At 44.5% G+C, this 4,613-nt stretch overlaps 1 long non-coding RNA gene across 1 annotated transcript; it reads right to left on the bottom strand.

Moving 5' to 3' along the window:
• Positions 1-482: 482 nt before the first annotated feature.
• On the bottom strand, positions 483-3,587 carry LOC103266059. The gene is made up of 4 exons (XR_504675.2): positions 3,510-3,587; positions 2,747-2,925; positions 1,858-1,930; positions 483-1,464 (listed from the first exon to the last, which is right to left on the bottom strand). It is a non-coding gene; the product is annotated as an uncharacterized LOC103266059 (long non-coding RNA).
• Between the last annotated feature and the right edge of the window lie 1,026 nt (positions 3,588-4,613).

The raw sequence follows: 4,613 nt of genomic DNA, 5'->3' as shown, positions 1-4,613 counted from the left end.
CAAGAGTTAATCAAAATAGAAATAAATATGGCCCACAGGATCTAAAAGAGGAGTGGACGTCCGTGTTTACTAACAGAGGCACGGCTTCATAGTGGCCATCAGGAGGAGAAAGTATAACATCCATCCCCTAGGTGTATGGAGGAAGGCTGGATCCTTCAGCTAGCACCAGATGACCTTTGACCTGCTTCTTAAAAACTAGTCTAGAACAGAGTTTTTACATAGCTAGCTGGAACCCAGTACTGGGTCGTAAAATCAATTTGGTAGGCCATTGCAAGCATTTTTAAAAAGAAACTATACAAGGGATTGAAGATGAATGGAAATAAATGTACACTGGGTCACAGATAGTAAGGCAATATATATTGGTTCCAGTTATACGCAAATGTATGTTTGTATAAACCAAGATGTCAAATACATTTTTATAAATTCTAGTCCAAAAAAATCTGAAAAAAAGTAGTCTACAAGAGCCAGTAAAAGTCTCTGCCTTTAGTATAAAATACTGTATTTATTATATTCTTCAGTAATAGGAAAAGTTTACAAATTTTTTGGCATACACACACATGATAAATTACATCTAAAGATATGTATTACATGAAATATCTATAAAACACATTCCTGAAGTTAAAAATTTTCATGTGTTTACTAATTTCATTCAAACTTTCCTATACTTGAAGTTAAATGCAGAAGATATAAAAACAAAGTGTCTAGGAAACAATCCATTTCTATGCTTTGGTCTTTATCATCATCAAAGCCCAAAAGTGCTTTACAAGTGGAAAAATACTGACATATGTACTGTCCTTTGGCTTAGTCAGTTCAGACTGTTATAACAGAATACCACACAGACTATGTGGCTTATAAAAGAAACTTATTTCTCATGGTTCTGGAGCCTGGGAAGTTCAAGATTAAGGAATTTGAAGACTCAATGTTTGAGGAAGGGTCTCTTCCAGTTTGGAAGACAGCCCTCCATCCTCACCCACCTCCTCATGATGGGGAGAGAGCAAGAGATCTCTCTCTTGTCTCTGTTACTACAAAGGCACTGATCCCACCATTGGGGCTGTACCCCCACAACCTCATCTAAACTTAATTACTTTCCAAAGGCCCAACTTCCAGATAATATTACAAACTGGGGAATAGAGTCTCAACATATAAATTCGGGGATGACACGGTAAGTCCACAGTATACCTTTTGTGAAGAGTTTCATCCACTTCAACTTGTTATACTCATTTGCTAAATATTTATTATAATAGTACATCTGAAGATAATTCTGGGGAAATTTCTTCTTCAGCACATATGAAATGGATATTGTGATGAAGCACACACAAAAACGTAAATCTTCATGTTACCCAAACAGATGTCTTCTTCAACTGGATAGTGTATTAAATAATCAAGGAAGTGTTTCCCAAGTGTTCTGACGTAATGTTTCTGATGCTTTATATATGCATTTCCAATCAAAGATAGTTCAAAAAACTAAAAATAAGTAAACAGGCTGAGTGAAACAAGCCAGACCACCTACCCACCACCCACCAAAATTACAATCTGCATGATTCCATTTACAAAACATTGTAGAAAATCAACACTGATCACTTTGCAGATCAGTTGTTGCCTGGAACAGGGCATGGTGAGGGGAAGGCAGTCACCAAGTAAAGACCCGAGGATTTGATGTCCTGAAAATATCATCATAATCATATTTAAGAGTACCTGGTTAAATATAAAGGACCTCAGTGGGTATCATTAGAATTTTTAAAAAGCGCATATAGGTAAGTAGTACTTTTTAAAATTCTAAGTGACGCCTGTAACCAACACATGGGATATTTTGGCTCTTAAAACACGTCATCATAGAAGTGATAAAACCATCATTACCTGGGAAGAATCCGTGTTACAATATCAAATCGCCAGGAAGATCTTTTAACCAACTGCATATGTCAACCCCCACCTAAGAGATACATGGGGATCACTATTATTTATCTCGGCAGAAAAATATATGTATATTTACCGCAAGTGCATGTTTAGGTCAAGTTCTTTTTTCAATGTGGAAAATTCACTGCTTTCAGACAGAAAAGACATCTCTTAGATGTATGTCCAGGACTGCTTCAAAGCATGTAGCTGCTAATAGAAGGAAATTCCACCTGCTAAACCTGTTTTCCAATGATGAGACCAAAAGAGTTTCTCCAGTTTTAGACTATTCTGTGAGCCACTGACAAAGATTCTTTGCTTGGCCAAACTTTCCTCAGGTTTCTGCATCTTTTGCTAGGCCCATCTGTGCGCTCTCTCATACAACCCAGTTTTACAAAGAACCCTACTATGTTAGTATAGCAAGAACGCCCCCATTCCTAGGTGTCTGAACACCTTGAATACCTGAACAGGTTTTTCATCCTCTCCCATCCCCCAAGTGACATCTGATCACTCCTGGCTGTTTTCAGCAAGAAACCTATTGGGTGAGTTTAGCCAAAATCTTCCTTACCCCAATGTTTCCTCTTAGTAATTTTCCGTCCACATTGATCCCACATTGACCTCCACATTGATTTTTAGCTCTGAGTTCCCACTTGTCCTTGCCGTATTTGGTGTTGAGCCCAATGCCTCTCCCCCACTGCAAGATGCCGCTGGAGGTCCCTGTACCTGTCATGATGGTTCTGAAGACGGTTTACCTTACCGTGCTTTAAAAAGTATCACTGAATATATAAATATATATTTTTTAACAGCACACCGGTGCTATTCTACAACATGTTTTGGTTCAGATTTATGAACTCACTTGAGCAGCCATGATATCCCACCGTGGATAGAAGCGCTGGGGGTCTCCTGAGGACTGCAGCCCTTCAAATCTGGAGAAGAAGCTTCAGCAGCCACCAGAAGCCAGGTCCTCTGAACACCTCCCGATATGAGCCAGGTTCTCCTTCACACACTGATCGAGCTCAGCCACCCGATGAAGAACTGCACAGGAGAGAGAGAATCCAGCAATCACTTTGCTTTATTGGAGTGACGGTGTGCCTGGCTCCATGCTGGGCACTGGGTCAATGACCAATGACACTGATACAACGGGGGTAGCAGCGAAAACAACGGAAGGTACAGTGGGTTTCTCACCAGGGCCTTTTCTTCTCCTTTCCTCATCTATCCCTTAACAACAAATCTGAAAACGGATAAGAAGTGGCCCGAATTCATGCAGGCACTCCTGGTCCCGCAACAACCCCGGGGCGCTGGGCTTGCATCCGTATTACCACAATCCTGGTTCCAGCCATCGGGTGGGCGGGCATTCGTGTCCCCGTTTTAGAGGAGGGAGCTGGGCTCAGACAGAGCCGCCACCTGTGTCACCCCCCCGCGCCGGCCTTTCCATGGACAGTAGCCCCAAGACCCCCTGGAGCAGGACACCACACTCCCTGGGGCCGGGCGGGTCCCACCGCTCTCTCCCTCACGGGACAGTCGGGGCAACTTGTCCCAAAGCGCGAACGAGGCGACTAGGATCCGGGATCGCTTCATGTCCCCGCGCCCCAGGGCGGTCCGGCCCCACCACCGCGCACCCGCACCCGCAGCTCCATCCAAACACCTGAAGACGCGACCTGGCTCCTCTGGCCAGGCCATGTTGGCGTCCGTGAAAAGTCGTCACAGGCGCCAGGATGACGTCAGCTCCCTACGGGAGCCGCGACGCTCAGGCGGGTCCTCCGCACAACACGGGGTCATTTTGCCTTTTGCAGAAAGTCATTCGCTTTTACCCCTCAGACCGGCACCTGAGAAGGCGTGCTGTTTAGAGAAAGCAGAAGGAACGCAGTCTCGTGTCGGGAAACACAGCCTACTGAGCCTGCCCGCCTCAAGAATTGCAAGGGTCGTGCACCTCTCGCGGCGGTTCCTCCGAGGGCCTCCCAGGGAGTTGCCATGTGACCCAGCAGTGCCACTCCTGGGTCCACGCCCAAGGAAAATGGAAACGTATATCTTCGTAAAAACACGAAGCATAACCGTATGTCGCACTTTCTTCCAAGTAGCCAACAACGGGAGACAGCCCAAGTGCCCGTCAAAAGTTGAATGGATGAAAAACATGTTATGTCCACACAAAAGAACATTTTCCGCCGTGAGAAGGAATACAGTTCTGACACATGCTGCATCCTGGGTGCGCCTTGAATAAGTTATGCTAGGTGAAAGAAAGCAGACACAACAGACGAAATATTGTATGAGTCCACAGATAATGAATATCTAGGAATATGCAAGTGTCTAGAGACAGAGGAGACGCATCTGTGACTCCCCGGGGCTGGGCTAGGAGCAGGGATTAGCGACACTGAAGCACTATGAAACCTTTTCTGGTGGTAGAAATGTCTAAAACTCGATTCTGGTGAAGGTGGCACAACTTTACACACCTACTGAACATCGTCAGAGTGTATGCTTAAAATGTATTCATTTTATTGTCTGCAAATACATTGCAAGGAAGCTGTTTAAAAGTACGGCTTAGGCTTGGCTTGGCCGCCTTCTGTACCACTGCAATTACCAAACTTTTTCATACAAAGACCTTGGTGCATGTGTTTGAGTGTATATACAACTGTAGTTGTGCCCAGCCCTGCTGGCTGTGTGTCCTCTGTAGTTCCAAGCAACGGCAGTCCCCTCACTCATGCTACCTCAGGTTGCACTTAGTGCAA

This window comes from Carlito syrichta, unplaced genomic scaffold, assembly GCF_000164805.1.
Source record: "Carlito syrichta isolate Samal-C Ts95f unplaced genomic scaffold, Tarsius_syrichta-2.0.1 Scaffold307010, whole genome shotgun sequence".
Lineage (NCBI taxonomy): Eukaryota > Metazoa > Chordata > Mammalia > Primates > Tarsiidae > Carlito > Carlito syrichta.
This window is presented reverse-complemented; position numbering and strand designations above follow the sequence as displayed.